This window comes from Gavialis gangeticus, unplaced genomic scaffold (assembly GCF_001723915.1).
Source record: "Gavialis gangeticus isolate Ggan-Ray unplaced genomic scaffold, GavGan_comp1, whole genome shotgun sequence".
Taxonomy (NCBI): Eukaryota; Metazoa; Chordata; order Crocodylia; family Gavialidae; genus Gavialis; species Gavialis gangeticus.
This window is the reverse complement of record NW_017728996.1, coordinates 3,214,142-3,224,999: the sequence shown is the minus strand read 5'-3', so window position 1 is coordinate 3,224,999 and position 10,858 is coordinate 3,214,142. Positions and strand designations below refer to the sequence as shown.

Sequence of the window (10,858 nt, the reverse complement as noted above, 5' to 3'; positions counted from 1 at the left end):
CCTTCTCTTACAGGAATGTCTATAGCATTTGAACCTAACTTGTGAGTCAAGCCTGAGACCAGGTTTAAGGATTAGAAGGAGTGGAGTTAATGGGATGAATTTAAGCAGAGAAAGAATTAGGCTGAATAATTTGAGACGTGCTGCTCCCCTCACGTACACAAGCACGGCAATCACTATAAAGCAATCTTGTTATATAAAAACTTTTAAGCCCAAGAGATGTAGAAACAAATCAATGGAAAAGTAGGTTTTTAGGGTTGGTTTTTAAAAGCTTGGTGCAGTGGCATCTGGCTGGGGCATCCTGCCCATCTTGGAGGAGTAGGGCTTGGTTTAGATACCACAGAGTCTTGGCACAGCCCTTAGCTTGTAGGTGCATTCCCAGGATGCAGACATGCACGCTTTTTGTCTAGCAGCTTATCCTGGAAACTGGGACTCGCAGTCCGGCCTCCCACCCCCGGGCCCAGTCCCAAGAGCTCACCCTGAAGACATTCTGTCCAAGGTGCTCACAGAAGGGGTGAGCCTTCTGCTCTGCGGCTGGTCTCTGCAGGGAGCAATGCACACAGGTAGGGCAAGGCTTTGCGCAGTGTTTCTAAGTGTACCATTGCTCTCATTTCAAGAGAGAGACAGGCAGTTACAGAGCAGGAGACAAAACAGCCTGCTTCCTACATGCAAATGGCTTCACTTAACTCACCCTTCCCATGCCAGGCCCAGAGGTCAGCTTGTGTCCAGAGGGGATCCCTCTGCCCCATCAGAGCCCTGGTACTGGCAGCTCCCCTTGCAGCCTGAGCTCCTTCCCCTCTGTAACTTCCCAGTCCCTCAATCAGGCAATTTGGCCCCAAGCTTTCTCCAGGTGATCACAGTCCTCTGCCAGGTGACTCTGTTGCCAAGGAAACCTCTCCCCTGACAATCCGGTGCTCCTCCGTAGGAGCTAGTGTACTGTCAGTGTTTTTACATTTCAGGGGTGCTGCCGTTCCATCAAAGCCCCTCTGCTGCTCACTCCAGGCTGGTGCATTTTGGATGCTTTCAGACAGGAGGGAAAGACCAGCTTTACCATCCGGAGGGAGTTTGCAGTCAGACACGCCTATGCCATGTTCATCTGCTAAAACAGAATCCCTAACTGGAGAGGCGCCCCAAATCTTCACGGAGGAAGATGAGCTGGATTTCTGCAGGAGCGAGCTCCTCATCATCGGGGTTGCCTTGGCACAAGCTTAGTTGCCTGCTGTCTTCAAGTGCAAAAGCAGACGCTCCGAACACCAAGAGGTAGATGAGCACAGAAGCCCAGGGGAAGGTCCTCAGGAGGAGGTCTTGATTAAAACAGGGTCCATCCCCTTCATAACTTTGCATGCTCACAGAAGCTGCCTTGCACTGAATTGACCACATACTGGGCAGCCGGCACGCAGAATGCTGAGCTGGCTGAATATGATCATGACAGCTCAGATCAGCAAGCAAGCCACGGCATTTCTGAGCAAGCTGTAAGGAGCAGCTCAGCCTCACCAACAACCCAGCAAAAAGGGAATGGTAGGAATCGAGCCTGGAGGTTGGCAGAGCATGCCTAGCTGTTACATTGCGAGGCAAGTAGCAGAAAACATTATCGCTGAGCCTGCTACAATCCCTTGGTAGGTGCTGGGGCCTGAGAGTTCTTTTAATGATATATTTAAATTTAAAACCAGTGCTGGAGGTTATATAATGGGTAATGTCCTGTGTTGGCAAAAGAGGGGGCTAGGGGAAATTTCATCTGCTGCGGAAGTCAACAAAAGGCACCAGAACGTCTTACTGGGTTTCCTGCTGAAGTACCAAACAGCAGGTAATGTATCCCTTGGTTTTTGTTAACAACAAGTAGATGTCTGATCTTCCTGCCAAGGCAGCCAGATGAAAATTAAATTTGTGTCTAAGCAGTAGAGAACTTTCAAATAACAGCCACAAAAGCATAGGGCATTTTTCCTTCCCCTCTTATTTCCTTGACTTTCTTTCAAGATAAGCATGTGTGACTTGGCTGTCAGTGCAGCTGTAACTCATCAGTGAAAATAAATCAGTGCCTAATACATAGAATCAGATATTCCAAAAAGGCAATAGCAAAAAAATCACCTTTCCTTTATGTAGATGAATGTGTCTGTTCACAGAATACAGTTTCTATTAGCAAGGTACCGTTAACTTGCTGTCCAGGGTGGGTAGAAAGAGCATTTAAAAATTGAAATCATTACCTAGGTATTGTTAGGATTAAGATGCTTTTATCAGGACAGACCCTGGAGTCAGGAACTCACAAGTCTGTATCTTTGATTTTGATAAGTGGGAGGTGAAGGAGTTGGAAGCCCAGACTCAGGGGAGTTTCACAACGTGCTCCTGGGCTGCATGGAGCATCTAGCTATCAATACAGTGTTATACACTTCAGGAGAAAAGAAGAATAATCAAATACTCCCTGGTATCATGGCCTCAGCCTGGGAGGGATGCTTTTGTCTTGTTTGTCTGGGTTTTTTTACTGCAGATCTGAGTGGGAGAGAAGGGTTTCAGCTATTTTTAAATTATAATAATAATAAACAATCAAACCAAAAGCCTTTGGCATATTCAGAGGGTTTTGTACTCAGATTCCTTCACTTTAGTAAATCATACCAGTATTCATCAGGTGAGTTGTTCCTCATTGAACCTAATAACTTTGCTTATTTTCAAATCTTTTACTGCTAGAAAATGTGAAAGTAGCATTGTTTGGCATTGGCAATTACATAGCTCAGCATTCCACTAATGTCTGTTGGCAAACAAGGAATATAACCAAGTAAAAAGTGCCCATTCGGACTATAGAAAGAACAGTCGCCTACTCCCTGCAGTCTGTCAGAGCGGTAACTGGCACCATATGTCCCAAATCCATGTTTTTCCAGAATTTTAAAAGAACAACTGGAGTGGCATTGTTCTGCATTTGGACATCCTCAGACTGAGCTTATGGCCTCTTCCTTGCAGAAGGGGCAGGAAGCGTGAATCAGGTTGATGCAATAACTCCTAAAAGCATTAATTGGGTCCCAAAGCACTGGGTAGCATGAAACTCTCTCGGGTATTGTTTGCCAATGAGCAGTCTGATAATAAATGCTCTTCTGCATTTCATTAGGTGCCAGTATTGTACTGTCACTCAGTATCCTACCAAATCAGCTCACGAGGTTGTGGAGAATCTGGGAAATGTAGGACTGGAGTTAAGTGTCTAATTTTCCTTTCTAGGCTATAATACATACAGGACAAACATGGTTTGGAGACACCATCTTTTGATGACGTAGTAGGCTCTGCAGGTGATTCTGGGGCAGCATCTAGGAAAGAGGTATGATAGCATTTAATAAAATGTGTGAGATGAATAGACCTCATTGGGAAACAGGAGCTAAACCAATGGACAAGAAAACGGCCAAACTGCTGTATATTTTCCAGTTCCTTTTAAAATCTCCTTTTTTCCTAGAGACTTTGTTTCATTTCCCTTCAGTTATTTCATTTCTTGTTTCTCTGGATATTTTTTGAAAAGCTGCTGTTTCGGTTTTAACCTGAAAGGGGGAAAAATGAGTTTGCAATATTTTTATCTTCTTTATGAAGTATAAAGGGGGGCTTGAAAGGTGAGCTTAAAAGGACATCATCTTGTTTTATTCCCTGGAAATATCAGAAATTTCAAGCTTGACTTTCATATTTCTATTAAAAGACTCCTTGTGTAACTGAGAAATGAGTTCTGGAAGGCCTTTTTTTAGCCCATAATTGAGGGGGCAATAATTCTGATGTCTCAACGAAGAGCTTTTCTTCCTAAGTATTTGACTTAACAGGTACAGACAGAAACCACAGGGTTGTAAATCCTCTGAATAAAAATCACTCCCCTCCTTAAACATGGCCTCTTTCCATGGTATCTCTGATGCCATAAACTCTCTTGTTACCCATAGTAGAGACCTGTAATGTAAGATGTCAAAAACAAACAGGAAAAAGTTATCTTTAAATAAAACAGCCCAACTTGTTATTCCATTTTTATAACTGGCTAAAAGCGTACAAAGTATTTTTTTATGTAGATCATCTTTAATATTCTGTATAACAGCTTTTTTAACTCTTCTACATGCAGTTGAGAAACTCTTCTTTAAATAACTCAAAGTCAGGTTGCTTATTCTCAGTTTAGCTTTATATTGCTTATCTGCTCTTAAAGACCATTGTGCTGTCAAAAGGTATCCTGAGAGATACTAAACACCTAGAACTCTACTCAGTAGCTCTCAGGACATGTCTACACCTGACGCCTGTTGCAAGTTTTGCATACAGCAATCTGCAAGTGAGGGCACTGATGGCTTAGCTACTGCAGTTCAGCATTTATTCGCCACAGGGTAAGAGCAAGTGCAGAAACAACTGACAAGTGGCAGATACGTTTTTAGAAGAAGGCATGATGGGAGTTTACTACGCATGGATTTTGCTACCGTGCATGTGAGCATCTGATGACAGAGGGGGCTGAGATTTTACTGAACAGCGAGAGATTCAAGTCCATGAGTGTCAACACATTTTCAGTTGTTTTTAAGAAATAATACATCCAATTGAATGTTGTGAGCAATAAAAATAGCTATTGAATGTACAGAAGGCTGTACAAAGTCAAAACGCAGCAACAAACAAATCGTTGCATGCAAACAAACTTGTGCTGTCCAGGGCAGAACTTTGCTTACATTGAGGGGAAAAAAGGTTGCCTATCTTAGAACCGTACGAAAGTAGGTCAGAAAAGGGCATTTATACACGTGCTCTGGGAGTGGGGAAGGCACTTTAATTAGAGCAGCTCTAATTAAAGTGTCCAGAGCATCATGTGTATCCACGTCCCTGCACTGACAAATGGCGGCAGGGGTGCTTTTACTAAAGCTCGTTGAATGAGGTGATAGAATTCACTATCCATTTTAGGGCAGGGATGTCAGCCAGTAGGGCAGAGGTGCTTGACTTCAGGAAGGACGACTTCAATGGGCTTAGGAAAATAGTGGGAGAGACCCTATGGGACGAGGGACTGGAGGGGAGGGGAGTTCAGGAAGGGTGGTCGATCCTCAGAGCACAGAAAAGGTCCATTTCTGTGTCCAGCAAAGGTGATAAAGGGGCTGGGAAGTCCTTTTGGCTTACCCAAGGCATCAAGAAATGCTTTAGAAAGAAAAAGGAGGCTTACAGACAGTGGAAACAAGGGGTAGTCACTAAGGAGGAATACACAAGTATAGTCCATATTCGTAGGGAGAAGAGAAGGAAGGCAAGGGCAGCAACCGAGATCAGGTTGGTGATCAAAAGACAATAAGACGTCCTTCTTTAGGTATATAGGGAGCAGGAGGAAGACCAAAGGAAATGTGGGGCCCCTGCAGAGTGGCCCGGGAGAGCTGATAACAGACAGTCAGGAGAAAGCTGAACTCTTTCATGAATACTTTGCGTCAGTGTTCCTGCTTCCAAATGGTGGTTGCCCACCTGGTCGGATACTGGACAGATGCAGGTGGGCGATTACCAACCAATGGTCAGTGTTGAACTGGTGAGGGAGCACTTAGAGCGGCCAAATATCTTCAGGTTGGCAGGACCAGATGGACTACACCCAAGAGTGCAGAGGGAATTGGCTGGAGTCATTGCAGGACCATTGGCGAAGGGATTTGAAGACTTGTAGTGCTCAGGAGAGGTCCTGGAAGACTGGAAAAGGGCCAATGTGCCAGTCTTTAAGAAGGGGAGGAGAGAGGATCCAGGAAACTATAGGCCAGTCAGTTTGACCTTGATACTGGGTAAAATTTTGGGAAAAAGTATTAAGATGTTATTTGTGAGAGTCTGGCAGAAGGCATGATGCTGAAGGATAGCCAGCATGGTTTTATTGCAGGCAGGTTGTGTCTGACCAACCTCGTCTCCTTCCATGATCAAGTAACAAACTGCTTAGATGTGAGAGATGCGGTTGATGTCATATACTTGGATTTTAAAAAGGCCTTTGATATGGTCTCCCGTGATGCTTTTATAAAAGAACTGGAGGATTGTGGGCTGGCAGAGTCCACGATCAGGTGGGTTGGGAACTGGCTAAGGGGTCAAACCCAGAGAGTGTTATTAGATGGGTTCGTATTGTCTTGGTGGGAGGTGGCCACTGGTGTCCTGTGGGGTTCAGTTCTTGGCCCTGTGCTGTTCAACCTCTTTATCTATGATTTAGAGGAGGATGTGATAAACATGCTGGCCAAGTTTGCAGATGTTACTAAGTTATGGGGAAAAGCGGTCACACTAGGGGATAGGATGTGGATCCAAGCAGACCTGGACAAGCTGGACAGGTGGGCAGAGGGGAACTGGATGCAGTTCAATAAAGATAAATGCAGAGCACTTCATCTGGGGAGATGTAACCAGAAACACAGATATAGGTTTGAAGGAGATGTCCTGGCCAGCATGATGGCTGAAAGGGACCTCGGGGTTATGATTGATCACAGGATGAACATGAACTGCCAGTGCAATGCTGTAGTCAACAGAGCTAACAGCATCCTGGGATGCATTAGCTAGTATATCTCAAGCAGGGTAAGGAAGTGATACTTCCTCTCTACTCAGCGCTGGTGAGAGCCCAGCTGCTGTACTGTGTCCAGTTCTGGGTGCCGCGCTTCAAGGAAGACATGAAGTATCTTGAAAGGCCACACGAATGATTAAGGGCCTGGAGGACAAACCTCATGAGGAAAGACTAAAGGATCTGGGACTGTTCATCCTGGGGAAGAGATGACAGAGGGGGACTTTGTGGCCGTCTATAAATGTGTAAGGGGTAAATATCAGGAACTGGGAGAAAACCTGTTCACTAGGGCACACCAGGGGAGGACAAGGAGCAATGGCTATAAACTGTTAGAGGATGGTTTTAGATTGGATGTAAGGAAGAACTTCTGTACAGTACAGGTGACCCGAGTCTGGACTAGACTTCCCAAGGAGGTGGTGCAGTCCCCAACCTTGGACGTCTTTAAGAGGAGACTGGACAGACACCTTGCTGGGACCATTTGATCTCAGCAGTCTTCCTGCCCAGAGCAGGGGGGTTGGACTCAATGATCTTTTGAGGTCTCTTCCAGCCCTGCATTTCTATGATTCTGTGCTGCCATTTTTCAGCACGGGGATGCTGATACATGTGATGCTGGAGTCTGTGATAGTTACCACACTCCAGCAGACTTGATTAATCAAGTCTGCTCCCATGTGCTGTAATTACAGCATGTCAAACAGCCTCGCTGTACATGTATAGGTGCCCAATAAGGGACCTCAGGAGGTCTTTTAGTCCAGATCCCTCCTCAAGGCAGGATCATCCTTTCTAAACCATTCCAGCCAAATGTTTGCCTATTCTTCACTTAACTTCCATTGATGGAAATTCTACAGGCTCTCTCAGTAAGTTACAATAATTAATCACTTTCATAATCGGAAAGGCCTTGCTATATGCAGCCTAAATTTCCCTTGTTCCAAAAAGAAGTCCATTACTTCTCTTGTCCCCTGTGGAGAAGAGGGTGGTTGTTCATCATCCTTTTCATAACAACTTTCTTTATTTCTGTCTTTGAAAACTGTTATTGAATCCCTCACCAGTCTTCTCTTTACCACACTAAATAATGCCAGTTCTTGTACCTCAGGGCTCTGAGACCTGTAATCATTTTTGTTGATCTCTGAGCTTTTCCCAGTCTGTCCACATCTTTCTTAAAGTGGGGTGCTCATAGTTCTCTATGTCAGGCTTCATCAGTGCTGAATAGAGTGGAAGCATTGCTTCTGATTTGCATGAAATCATAGAATCATAGATCACGAGGGCTGGGAGGGAGCTCAGGAGGTCACATCTAGTCCAAGCCCCTGCTCAGAGCAGGACCAGCCCCAACTACATCATCCCAGCCAAGGCTTTGTCTACCTGTGTCTTAGAAACCTCTGAGGATAGAGACTTCACCACCTCTCTGGGTGACCTGTTCCAGTGTTTTACTACCCTCCTCATGAGAGTTTTTCCTAAAATCCAACCTCAGCTTCCCTTGCTGCAACTTGAGCCCATTGCTCCTTGTCCTGTCATCTGCCCCCACTGGGAACAGTCCAGCTCCATCCTCTTTGCAACCCTCCTGCAAGGAGTTGAAAGCTGCTATTCAATCCCCCTCAGTCTTCTCTTTTCCAGACTAAACAAACCCGGTTCCCTCCTCCTCTCCTCACCAGTCCTGTCCTCCAGCCCCCAACCATTTTCATTGCACACCGCTGGACTCTCTCCAATGTGTCCACATCCTTTCTGTAGTGGAGCGTGCAAAACTGAACACAGGACTCCAGATGTGGCCTCCCCGGTGCTGAATAGAGGGGAAGAATCACTTCCCTCGATCTGCTGGCAATGCTCCTCCCAATGCAGCCCAGGATGCTGTCAACCTTCTTGGAAACCAGAGCACACTGCTGGCTCCTATCCAGCTTATTGCCCACTGTCAGCCCCAGGTCCTTTCCTGCAGAGCTGCTGCCCAGCCCATCATCCCCAGCCTGCACCAGTGCATGGGATTGTTTCATCTTCAGTGCAGGACTTTGCACTTGTCCTTGTTGAACCTCATGAGATTTCTTTTGGTCCAATCTTCCACTTTGCCCAGGTCTCTTGAATCCTAGCCCTACCCTCCAGTGTAGCTTCTACTCCCCCGAGCTTGGTGTCATCTGCAAACTTGCTGAGGGTGCACTCCCTCCCATCTTCCAGGTTGTTGATGACGATATTGAAGAAAACCAGTTCCAGGACCAACCCCTGGGGCATGCCACTTGATACCAGCTGCTAACTAGACTCTGAGCCATTAATTACTACCCTTTGAGTCTGATGATCCAGCTAGTTTTCTATCCACTTAACAGTATATTCATCCAACCTGTTCTTCCTTATCTTGTTTGCAAGAATGTTGTGGGAGACTTCAAAAGCCTTGCTAAAATCAAGGTATATCACATCCACTGGTCTCCCCACAGCCACAGAGCCAGTCATCTCATCATAGAAGGCAGTCAGGTTGGTCAGGTGTGACTTGACCCTGGTGAATGCTCCTCTTAAAACAAGCCAGTATGCTGTTGGGTTTTTTGCTGCATTCTTAGGCTCTTGACTCATTTATCTTACTGTCTACTATAACCCCATAGCCTCTTTCTGCAGTTCTGCAGCTTAGCCCATTCCCCATTTGGTATTTGTGCATTTGGTTGTTCTGTCTTTAAGTGCAATCATTTTACACTTGCCCTCACTGAATTCCATATGATTCATTTCAGGTCATTTTTCCCAAATAACCAGCATTTTTAATCTTAATTCTTTCCTCTAAAGCATTTGCTATTCCACCCAGCTTGGTGTCATCTGCAGATTTACTTAAGTATCAGCTTAGTTTTAGCCTTCAGGTCATTAAGGGCGATTCTGAACAGTTCTGGATTTGGAATAGGGAGATCCTATTTGATGCGTGGGGTCTGGAATGGTGGTAACAAATGGTGAAGGGTTTTCACCAGACGGCATGGCTATCAGACAGAGGGGGCTACAGGGCACCCATAGGTTGTTGTGGAGTTCATGACCATGGCCCCACCATGTTCTACAGGAGCCTTTGTCCCTTTCTCATTCCCCATAGCTGCACATGTTGAGGTCCTTTGCATTTGCCTATCCTCTGTCTCTCTGTTTTGCCATGCTTTAGGAAACTTCCCCTTGCTCTTCCATCTTTTTTATCCTGTGCTATGAAGCAGACAGTCCTTTAAATGGATCTGTTCCTCTACCATAGCTTGGTTAAGCAGTTGCTCCATGTTAACAGCTTTGTCTGTGATTGTCACAACATGTCAGTCGAAAGATAAAGAGAAAAAGGACAACCAGCGATTGTCCAAATTGAAATGTCTATGACATCAGCGACAAAGTGTTCCTTTCTCTTTTTATTTTAGACTTCCATGCCCAGAGGTTCTTCCCAGTCTCTAGAGATGGTCAGATGGCTTTTTAATCTTCTAACTTGTGGATAAAGAGCATGGTTGTGGCTGTCATGACAAATTGGGTTTAAAGTATTAATAAATACCTGGACACCTACAGAAACTTTTGCTGCGATGTGGGTACAGAAGAGGCAGCAGAGGCAGACTAGTAATTGCAGCCCTGCAGGCTGTCCTTAAACTGTGTCTTCCAAAGCCAAAGGAGGATTCGGTTCCAAAAGTCAGTGAGCAAATCCAGGAACTACACCATGCCACTGTTTGCCAACATGTTGTCCACAGACCCAGTGAAGAACAGGAAGTGCAAACTGTAAAGATAGTGTTGCAAGGCGACACACTCTTCAGGCCACAACTACCTTTTACTTTAGTTCTCTTTTCTTAATACTCATGGCTCAGGTGCACAGCAAAATAGGTAGAATTCTGCAGTAGCCCAACGTATGTGTGTCTGAGGAGAGGGGTGGGGGCCATAAATCTCCAAAATTTTTTGAAATGTTTGCATACGGTGACTTGGACAATTGTCTTTGCAATGCCTTATATTTGGGACCAACTGGCTAAGCAGCAGCTCTGCAGAAAAGGACCTGGGGGTTACAGTGGCTATGAATCAGCAGTGTGCCCTTGTTGTCAAGAAGGCAAATGGTATACTGGGCTGCATTGGTAGGAGCGTTGCCAGCAGTCAAGGGAAGTGATTCTTCCCCTCTATTCAGCACTGGGGAGGCCACATCTGGAGTCCTGTGAAGGCTTTTTTGAAGTCAAGATATATGACATCAATCTCTTCTCCCTTGTCCAGGTGATAGGTCACCTGGTCATAAAAGGAAATGAGATTGGTCAAGCAAGACCTACCCACAAAAACCTGTGCTGGGTATCCCTGAAGATATTGCCTTATAGTTTCATAGTTTCTAGGGTTGGAAAGGACCTGAGCAGATCATCTAATCCGACCCCCTGCCATGGCAGGAAAGAGTATTGGGGTCAAACGACCCCAGCAAGGTGTTCGTCTAACCTCCTCTTAAAAACCCCCAGG

The 10,858-nt window shown here is 45.5% G+C and overlaps 1 long non-coding RNA gene across 1 annotated transcript in view; it reads left to right on the top strand.

Moving 5' to 3' along the window:
* Nucleotides 1-6: 6 nt before the first annotated feature.
* Nucleotides 7-10,858, top strand: part of LOC109288410 — a 17,791-nt gene continuing 6,939 nt past the window's right edge. Inside the window, exon 1 of the long non-coding RNA XR_002095132.1 lies at nucleotides 7-3,295. This is a non-coding gene — a long non-coding RNA (uncharacterized LOC109288410). The remainder of the gene's footprint in view (nucleotides 3,296-10,858) is intronic.